The 11,426-nt window shown below is 33.4% G+C and overlaps 1 pseudogene; it reads left to right on the forward strand.

Annotated features, from left to right (window-relative positions):
* Positions 1-9,814: 9,814 nt before the first annotated feature.
* On the forward strand, positions 9,815-10,472 carry LOC125081352 (ADP-sugar pyrophosphatase-like; annotated as a pseudogene).
* Positions 10,473-11,426: the final 954 nt, after the last annotated feature.

Genomic DNA, 11,426 nt, shown 5'->3' on the forward strand with positions numbered 1-11,426 from the left:
ACAATCAAGTGAGATTTATTCTAGAAACATAATATTAATACAGTATTAGGAGATCCACTAACATAAAACACTATATGTGTTGGAGATCCCCAAGACCAACTCTTGTTTGGATGATTTGCTAGGACTCACAGAATCAGCATATAGTGATATTTATAGTTATGATTTATTATGGTGAGAGGATAGAAAGAAAATCAGCAAAGAGAAAAGCCATATGAAGAAAAATCCAGATAAAACCAGGTACAAGTTTCCCAGAGTCCTTTTCCAGTGAAGGCACACAAGCTATAGTTAATTTTCTCAGCAACAAGTTTTGACAACCTGTGTGAAATATTGTCAACCAGAGAAGCTCATCAGGGGCTGAGTGTCCAGGGTTTCTGTGACAGGCTGGTTACACAGGCATCTTCTATCTAACATTTCTCAAAATTCCAGACTCCTGTAGGAAAACAAGGGAGTTCCTGTAAACCACATTGCTTGTGCAAAAAGCTTAGGCAATAAGCCACTCATCCATTAGAGTGATGATGATCCTCCCAAAATCCAAGCTCCTACATGCCAACTTATAGACAGGTTTTTCAAAGAACAGCCATGAGGTCTGATATGTTAACTCTTTTCTCTACACTGTATTAATAGGCCTAAGGAGAAAATTATCTGATTGTCTCCAGAGATGATGGAAAAACCTTTGCATAATATCCCATTCCTGGTGGGGAGAAAAAAAATCAAGGCTATAATAACTGGTGTTTAATTTTTTAACACGACACGTACAATTTATATAATCTTAACCCTAAAATCAGTATCTCAGTAGATGCAGAAACATGAGTGATATTCTCAATAACATAAAAAGAAGAGGAAAAGGGTATTCTACTCTCCACATTAACATTCAATGCATTGGTGGCTATTAGCCAATTCAAAAGTCCAAACCAGAAAACTCTGGATGTAGACTGGTTCATCAATGAATTCCACCAAAAATTTAAAGAGTTAAATCAATTCTCTACAATTTCTTTCAGAAGATAGAAACAGAGGGAACACTTCTAATTCATTCTCTGAGGCTAGCATTACTCTGCAGTCTACTCCAAAAGCAGACAAAAACATTATAAGAAAACTCTAGATCAGTAACTTTCATGAACAAAGATATAAAAATTCTCAACAAATATTAGCATATTTAATTCAACAATATATAAAAAGAATTATGCCATGACAAAATGGGATTTATCCTAGATATGTAAGGCTCTTTCAGTATTTTAAAATCAGTGACTGTATCCCCTAACAACAACAGGGGAAAAAGAAAAAATCACATGATCATATCAACAGCTGCAGAATTATTTGACAAAACTAATAATTATTCATGATCATTACTCTTAAGAAACAAAGAATAGAGGGGTACATTCCTCAACTTGGTAAATAATATCTACCAAAAAACCCCTATAGCTAACATCATAATTACTGATAAAAAATTCAAAGTTTTCCTTCTAGTGTGATAAGACAAGAAAAGGAAATGAAAGGTATACTTATTTGGAAAGAAGACATAAAACTGTCTTTGCTGTGATGTGATTATCTATGTAGAAATCTGAAAGAATGACAAAAAAACTCCAGTTAATAAGATTTATGGTAAGGTTTCAGTGTATAAAGTTAACATAATAAAAATCAATTATTTTTCTGTATACCACCAGTGAAGAAGTGGAATTTGAAATTAAAAATAAATACCATTTGCATTAGGACTCAAAAAATGATACACTTATAAATAAATCTAATAATATATGTACAAAATCAGTATAAGGAAAACCAAAAAAGCTCTGATGAAGGAAATCAAAGTATAGTGATATATTACATGTTCATGGATAAGCATGCTCAATAATGTCAAGATATCACTTTTTCCCAAATTGATCTATAAATTTAATATAATCCCAGCCAAAATCTCCACAAATTATTTTGTAGATGTCAATAAACTTATTTTAGAGATTATAAAGAGAAGCAAAGGAACCAAAATAGCCAATACAATTTTGAAGGAGAAGAACAGATAAGAACTAACAACCCATTATAAACTTACTATAAAGCTACAGTAATCAAGAGAGGGTGGTATTGGTGGAAGAATGGACTAAAAGATCTATAGAACAGACTTACAAGCTTAGAAATAGACAATCATAAATATAGTCAACTAGTCTTTGACAGTAGCAAAGGCAGTATAATGGAGCAAAGGTATTTTTCCTCTCAATTTTGTGAACTCAAATCTGTTTAAAAAATTAAGTCCTTTGGGGCGCCTGGGTGGCTCAGTGGGTTGAAGCCTCTGCCTTCGGCTCAGGTCATGGTCCCAGGGTCCTGGGATTGAGCCCTGCATCGGGCTCTCTGCTCCGCAGGGAGCCTGCTTTCTCTTCTCTCTCTCTGTGATCTCTGCCTGTCAAATAAATAAATAAAATCTTAAAAAAAAAATTAAGTCCTTAAAAAACTCCAAAAAATAGGCAAAGAAATAAACAAAATTTATTTAAAAATACAAAAAAGCCCTTACATATATGAAAAATTGTGTAACTTTCCTTACAGTAAAGGAAATGTAAAAACAATACTGAGATATTTTTCATTTACAAGACTGGCAAAATTCAGATAAGCTACAAGTTATATAGGTAGATCCATATGTATTTAGTAGTTAGGTATGTAGATGATAAGTAGATAGAGAGAGAGAGAGAGAGATTACAGCTCACTCTGTGGTGAAGCTGTGTGGTGAGACTATGACTCCTAAATCTTACTGAGGTATGTCACATCCTTAAGGAAGGGAATTTGATAATATCCAATAAATCTACATATTTTCTTTAACCCATTAATCTCACTTCCACAAATTTAACTAGGGGATATAACCTTATTTTAATATTTAAATAATATCTACTTTAATATATTAGATAATATGAAACAATTTATTTATTATTAAATAATGTATATAAAATACAAAGTATAAACATATAAATATAAATACAAATATATGATATATTTATAATAATTCTGATATATATATGTATACGCTATATATGTAGTACCACATACTGTAACATTACTACATACTTGGAGCATTATTTGTAATTGAAAAACTATGGGAAATTAAATGCACAAACTTAGAGGATTAGCTAGATCAGCAATGTATATAGATACAATGTACTATGATATACTATGAAGCTGTAAAAATAATGAGGAACATTAGCATGATTCTAGGGCATATTTTACACTTGATTTTAGCCAAAAGGCTAAGAAGTGATGGGGGGCATATTTTAAGTGGAAAAAATAATAATATGTTTCATGTTGTGTTACAAAATAAGGGAGGTAGTAGGAAAATATATCTGTGGCTATTCTCTAAAAAATGGGAGAACTAAACCATAGCTGCATGGTATTGCTTACCTATAAATAGTTGGATGGACCATAATTGGGGAAAAAAAGAAGGAATGAAGGATGTCATATTGTGTCAGTTTTATTCATATATATTTTGATATGTTTCTGATTATTGAAAGATTTTTACATTGTGGGGAGAAAGGGAAGGTGGAAGAGGGAGAGAGAAAAAGGGAAAGGGAGAGAGAGAAAGGAGTGAGTCAGTTTCTTTGAGAAACAGTTGGGGAGAGGGAGATAAATGAAAACTATGAGCAGTTCTGGTAAAGGTACCATGAAAAATGGAACTCAAACAGAAAGAGTTGGACTAAACTGAATTCACATAAATAGCATAACCAAACTCACTCTGAAGAGAGTAAAAGAACTAATCCAAGTAAATCTTGAGCACTGTATTTGGACTATATGCCCTTAACAAACTGTTAAAGAAATATGAAACTGTTAAAGAAATATGAAACTCTAGCTAGTAGGATTCTTTTTATAGAATTTATGTTGGTAATTCTGAAATCTCTTTTGTGTATTCTAAGATTGAGCAAGTGGTTGAATGTATTGTGAATATCATGAATATATTATGAGTAATGGATATTTCTCACTGTTATGAGTCTATACTAATTTCCTCCCTCCTCCAACCCCTCCCCCCCGACTTCTCTCTCTATCTTTGGTGTACCATCTGTTTTTATTCTATTTGAATGTTTGGAATCTTTTCTTTTTGTCTTGTATGATTTTATTAGTTATTTTTACATTTACATTTTACATTTTATTTTACATTTACATTATATTTTTATATTTTTTTATTCCTGTGGAATATTATCTCTATTCACCCTTCCGAGTCTTGTCTTCCATTACTTAATTATATTTAATAATTAAGAAATGGAATTTTTTAAAGTTCTACAGTTATTTTCTGTTTACCCTATTTAATCAACACAGCATTTGCGTTTTTATTTGGATGCATTTTATTTGGATGCCTTTCCTTTACCTATAGTGCTCCCCACTAATGCATGGGGATTTTGATCCAAGACCTGCAGTGAATGCCTGAAACACAGATATACTGGATTCTATGCATACTATGATTTTCCTCTACATATATACCCATGTTAAAGTATAATTTGTAAATTAGGCATGGTAAGAGATTAACAACAATAACTAATAATACAATAGAATAAATATAGCACACTGTAATAAAAGTTACATGAATATGGTCTCTCAAAATATCTTATTGTACTGTACTCACTCTTCTAGTGATGTGAGATGATAACATGCCTATGTGATGAGGAAGTGAGGTAAATGATGAAGGAATTGTGATGAGCTGCTAGGCTAATATTGACCTGACAATAATCAGAAGGTGGATCATCTGCTTCCTGACCATGGTTGAGTGAAGGAGGGTTAACTGAAATCCTAGAAAGCAAGACCACAGAGAAGTGGGGATTACTGTATTCTGGCCCCTTTACCAACTTGAGTTTGTGTGGACTTTGTTTCAAAACACATAAGACTGCTTACTACCAAAGAATGTCTATCTGTGAATGAATGTTTATTTACCAGGCGTAGATTAACAAAGGGGAAAAGAAAGATAATGCAGTGAAAAATAGGAAATTTGCCATAATACTTTTAAGAAGTCAGGGTATCTCTTAGGAAGAGTACTGAGGGGTCTGCATTCTCAAGGTTAAGCAGGTATACATGTTCCTGAACCCAACAGTATAAATCCTTCTCACGGTGGGTTCAGTGAAAGGCTTTGGTTATTCCAGTACTTGTGTGCAGCAAATAGGCAAAGATAGACTCCACACTTACCGATTTATGGGCCATCCTTGATAATCAGGAGATATAAGGTTTTCACAGTGGGCTCCCTTATAAAGTTAAAATGGTTTCCAAGTCACTAAGTTTGCATCCAGTTGCACCCCACTTTCTCCAAGCCCTACAAAAAACATCATCCTGCATTGCAAATTTTTCTCACGAATTTGAGAACTGAGTTCTACATGGTCTCCTACTCAATTCTCACAGTCGATCATGATGATGCTGAAACTGAGTTTATTAGCGGAAACTGAGAAGTCAGAAGATCAACAGCATGCAAATAAGCCAAAATCTTTTCCCATCAAATCCCATTTATTCATTGACTCATTAACTCAAAAATATATGTATTGGGCACCAATGTGGCTCAGTTATGCTAGCAACAGCCTTCTGCTCAAGTTATGATCTGGAATACCAGGTTTGAGTCCCACCATGGGGCTCTTGCTCAGAGGGGAGTCTGCTTCTCCCTCTGACCTTCTCCCCTCTCATGCTCTCTCTCACTCTCTCTCTCAAATAAATAAATAAAATCTTTATATATTCTTTCAGCAGGGAAGATCTTTGCATTTTAGGGAGAGAGCAAGAAAAAAACTTAGCAAACACATTGGTTTTCTTGGAGCTTACTTTTTACTAGGAGGGAGAGATGGACCATAAAAAAAAGAAAAGAATTAAAATATGCAATATTTTAAGTAATGATAAGTGTTATGGAGAAAAACCAAGCATAGGAAAAGATTAAAGAGGACAAGTTTGGAGGTGGAGTGTGGTCAGGGAAATTGTCAGTGGAAAGTGACAATTAGGAAAAGACTTGAAGGAAGATAGGAAAAGTATGAAAACCCTGAAAATGAATAGCCTTTTAATGAAAATCTGGGTCAAAGAAGAAAGTAAATTTGAAATTAGAAAATTTAGACATTAAAGAAAGAATAACCTTTTTAATATAACCTAAGGAATATAAGTAAATCTAAGTTTAAAATGTTTCTTCTTTTTTTAATAATTAAGAAAGAGAGAGAATGAGCAGGGGGAGGGGCAAAGAGAGAGGGAGAAGCAGACTGCCCACTGAGTGTGGAGAGTGACCTAGGGCCTCAAATCCAGAACCATAAGATCAGGACCTGAGCTGAAGCAGTTTATTAGGGCACCTGGGTGGCTCAGTCAGTTAAGTGTCTGACTCTTTATTTCAGGTCAGGTCATGATCTCAGACTTGTGGGATCCAGCCTCACATGGGGATTTGTGCTCAGAATGGAGTCTGCTTGAGATTCTCTTTTTCTCCCTCTTCCTGTACTCCCCTCCCCCACTAGCACACATTCTCTCTCTGTCATAAATAAATAAATAAATAAATAGACTGAGAAGAAAAAAAAGACATATATAATCCAAGAGAACACAAACTGAAGAAGTATAGTCATTTAGAGAAACTTAGAAATTCATGCTCAAAAAATGACTGAAATGGATGCAAAATGATGTAGAACACATAGACATAAAATAATAACCATATTACCCATCAGGAAGTATTTTTAAAATACTCATTTGTAAATAAGGTACCAGATTCATATAATTTGGGGAGTGTTTTAGTTAACTTTCATTGAACAAAAATATTCATAGCCCATTAAATAAGATATCAATCCATCCAATCCAAATAAGCCCATTAAATAAGATATCAATCCATCATTAGGGTAACATTACAGCTTGACAGAGTACACAAAATGCGTAGAGAAATTTTAGTTATGAGCTTAAATGCAAAGAGTTTGAGTAAAATAATGACAAATTGAAGTCAATAATGTTTAGATAAAATAATTCATCATGAACAACTAATGTTTGTTCCAAAAGTGCATGGTAAAAAAAAAATAAGCATAGTTAAAGCAAAAAAAAAAAAAAGCATTTTATGCATTTGAGTGAAATTGAAAATAAAAACTTAAGTGAAACTGGACTATAAGAAAAAAATGTCTAAATATGATAGAGAAACTTTACCAAGATCTAATTGTACATGTCATAATAGAAGTGAAGCACTTGTCATGAATATCAAAACCAGGTATAAGGCATTGGTGCCTCTACTTAACAGGATCTTTTTAGCATGTTCTAAATTTTCTAGCCAGTTTAATAAGAATAGAAAATTGAATTAGTAGTCTAGATACCATATAAAAAGAGAAATTATTATTATGAATAGCAGAACTTTAGAAAACTTAAATGTCTGGACACAGATTAAACTATCTCAGGTCACACACGTTTCTTTGCACCTCCACCTGTCATGTTGGCTATTCTGGGGATACAAAGATCTCTCTAAGGGACTTCTTATAGGCTTTGGCAGTATTAATCAAATATACAATATTGATGGAAAGAAGGAAAAAAATATCTGAAATATGATTCATGAAATATGGTTCATGATATCATGAAACAGGTGATAATACTCTTGCCTAAAAGCAAGAGTAGTCATTTATTTTATACAAAAACACTTTAAAATATTGTTTCAATATAGCTACTCCTACACTTAAAGCTAAATCAAAAAATAAAACACCTAAAATAGTTAGGGAATTAAAAAGGCAATTTTTCTGTCAGTTTTCTGCAATTTTCAAACAAGAATTTTTAAGATATATCTGGAATTCATATTGTTTATAAAGATAATTACTTCTTTAGTTTTTTGTTTTTTGTTTTTTTATTTATTTGACAGAGAGAGATCACAAGCAGGCAGAGAGGCAGGCAGAGAGACAGGAGGAAGCAGGCTCCCCGCTGAGCAGAGAGCCCGATGCGGGACTCGATCCCAGGACTCCGAGATCATGACCTGAGCCGAAGGCAGCGGCTTAACCCACTGAGCCACCCAGGCGCCCCTACTTCTTTAGTTTTAAATGAAATTCCATTAACTTAAAAAATTCTCCCTAAAAATGTAAAAGAAAACTTAAAAACAAAAACCAAAAACTAAAAAACAATTTAACCACATCAATTACATTTCATTTTAACATACCAAAATCTACACATAAACACAGCTTATTATCATAGTGCTCACAGTATTATGATATTTCCACTTTATCTACAATAAGCCACTCTTATTTTTCGATATGTTCTTCATAGTCATTATATTTAATGCAGTATAATGGTTCACAATGTTAATGTATTAAACACTTTCATGTTAAATAATCACATTATTTTTAATTTTTAAAATTTTATCTAGTATATACCATTAACTACCATCTTTATGATAATTTACTTTTTTATTTCCATTGAACTATTTATTTAAAATAGGAAAAGGATAAAAATAATTTATTGAGTTATTACTATTATAAAAATAAATTATAATATCGGTAAGAACGAACATCTTATGATTTTTTCTATATGACATTAGTTTTATAAAACTGTTACAGAAAAAATGTTATACAGTTTGTAAATCCTTCTTGTGAGGAATATGTATGCTATTTTCACTGCAAGATTTCTTAAATTAGATAACTAAAAATCTGTACTTTAGGTAGCATAAAATGGTATGTCAAGTTTGTGTTAATTTTCCTTTTTTATTATTAATTTTAAATGAACATCAGTGCTTTTTACTTTCAGATCCTTTGGGATATGAATTTGAAAATTATTTTTAGGTTGTTTATTATTATAGTTAGACAAATTACATTTTCCTAAATATCTAATTGGGTTCATCCAAAGTCAGTTGCCTTTTCCTAGACAAATTAATTATTAAACCAAAGATTTGAATAGGCAAAAATGATCTGCCTAATGATCAGTATTACTTTAAAATGCATTTTGTTTTGTTCATTGAACCCTTTTTGAATTTTTACTTCTTAGCTGTGGAGCATGAAAATGTTTCTTATTAAAGGATGCATGTCTCTTTGGAATTAGATTCTTTAAGGAATATGTCATTTTAATGAGTATGACATATGAGCCCTTCCTTACAAGCCTAATTTTCAACAGATCAAGTTAAATTAAATTAGAGAGACAGGTACCGTATGGTAAGGTACCTAGGAGAAATTACAGTACACTGCTACTCTTATTGTAATTTTTATGTCCATTCCTATAAGAAAAGAAGATGAAATAAGGAATCATTATGAACAAAGAAAAAAGCATGATAGAAGACATTATTAGGTTTAACTAAACCTATCCTTTTGTGCTCTTCTAATTTAAGCATTTGTGAAGGGCTAATATGACTAGAATATAGTAAAATCATATAGAATATTAAAAATAAAAGCTTGGTCTTATATCTCCAGTGTTTCCAGCTCATTTCTGCCAGAATCATTTTAAAAGATAGAAATCTGCTTTAAAAATGCAGAAGACCTTAGTCTGATTTTAAGTAACCTTATCTATCTCAAGTGGTATGAATCTCTTCCTCGGCCATTCTTATACCAGACTGTGGACACAAAATTCTCCAAACCTCTCTCATTTCTGAAAAGGTCATGCCTCAAGGCTTTGCATTTCGCAGATTCTTCTTAAGATGTCCTTTCCCATCTGCACAAGTTTCCTATTCCTCTTCTAACAAACTACCACAAACTTAGTGAGACAATGTTTGTAAGACAAACATTGTCTTACAATTCCGGAGAAGACTAAAAATGGCTTGGCAAGATTCAGAAAGGCTTCCAAGACTTTGCCTTGGACTTGTCCTTTCTTTTTTCATTCTCTTTCCCAAGAGAGCACCTTTCCCTTCGCCCCAAACCTCGGTCATGAACTTCCTCCCTGAGGATGGTGAGGACTAACCGGAAAGTGGACAATGAAAAACCAAAAAACAACCAATTCTGAAAATACCGAACAGACTATTATTTCAGAGGAGTTAATTTCAGAAGGAAAAGGGGTCAAGCTTGAAAAAAAAACAATGTACATGGGTCTTACTGGTAAAACAAGAACTTGGGCACCTGTGAGAAGTACAGCCAGGAGAGGGCATTTGGATGATAGTATGGCAGTTGTTTCAGCACTGCAAAGAACTCTTCATGATGAATGTGCCCTTCTGGGAAAACAGTTCAATTTGCCACTGGGAAGCTAATGCCTTGAATTCCCCAAAGGTCTCGTAGATGATAATGAAGACCAAGAAGCAGCTGCTTTTCTGGAGCTTGAGAAAGAAACTGGCTATGAAGGTGATGCTGACCATTCTCCAGCTGAATGTATAGATCCAGGAATGTGAAACTGCACACACACTTCATGACAGTGACTTAATGAAGATGTTGCTGAAGATGTAAGACCTAAGCCAAAGCCAAAGCATGGAGACTTTGCAAAAGGGATGTCTTTACCAAAAAAAAAATGATCTGCTAAAGAGACTTAATGCTCTGATAGCTGAAGAACATCTAACAATGGATGCCAGAGTCTAGCACTATGCTCTGCTGTTGACACATACAAACACAAAGCCATGTAAAGTGTCCTTCCTGAAATTTTAAGGCCAAAGGACAGTTGTCATATTTTTGTAAATGGAATCACCAGACCTCCTTCACTGAGACTTTGTATTCAACTTAGTTTAATGTAAATTTGAAATTATCTTTTTTTTTGTTAAATTAAAACAACAGAGAATGAAAAAAATACGCAAGTGGATTGTCTGAAATAATGACAGAACATAAATATTAGATGCTGGGGAGAAGCCAAAAAAAAAAAAAAAAGACGAGATCATGTTCAAGAAATTATTTATCAAATCTGGTTCAGTGCTAAGCTAGCTTTGAAAACAGAGCAGTTGTGGGAAAGATGTTCGATTCTAGTAGACAAGGAGATGTACTGCCTCTGAAGTGAAAGGGAAGTTAATGGGAATGAGAGACATCTGTGTCATTCTAGGGTTTTTGCTTAAAAAAAAAAGTTGATGAAGAATGGGAACAGAGCCCTATGATCAATTTGAGTATAGGAAGGTACCCAGACACTCAGTTTTAAGGCAGAGAGGTATTTTGTAACTTGAAGGAATGGAAGAAGTCACTAGCATCTTCTGAATGTATATAAAAGTAAGCACATATTCTAAACCTTCTCTTTTGCATGGATGCTGGCAACATTTACCTATAATAGGAAGCCTTGAAGACAAGTTAGTCCTTTGAGACCCTAATTCATAGAAAGTTACATATGAATGACATTTGGAATTGCCTCTTATACTGAACACTTTTTTCTACTCATTTGTTTATCTAACCCAATAGACCATGTTACCAGGGTTAGATGATTATTTGCCATCAGACTTCATTTTTGAACAATTAAGTCTCACTTTCTAGGTGTATTTGAACTTCACTGTAGTTCATGATTCCTAAAATTGACTATAAAACAAGGCCATGCCTCTACTGTTATTTAATTTCTAGTGCCAGATTCAGGATCCTGCAAGGAGACTGAAATCAGTCAGGGTTTTTTAGACGGCAATCTGAAAA

This window comes from Lutra lutra, chromosome 11 (genome assembly GCF_902655055.1).
Source record: "Lutra lutra chromosome 11, mLutLut1.2, whole genome shotgun sequence".
Taxonomy (NCBI): Eukaryota; Metazoa; Chordata; class Mammalia; order Carnivora; family Mustelidae; genus Lutra; species Lutra lutra.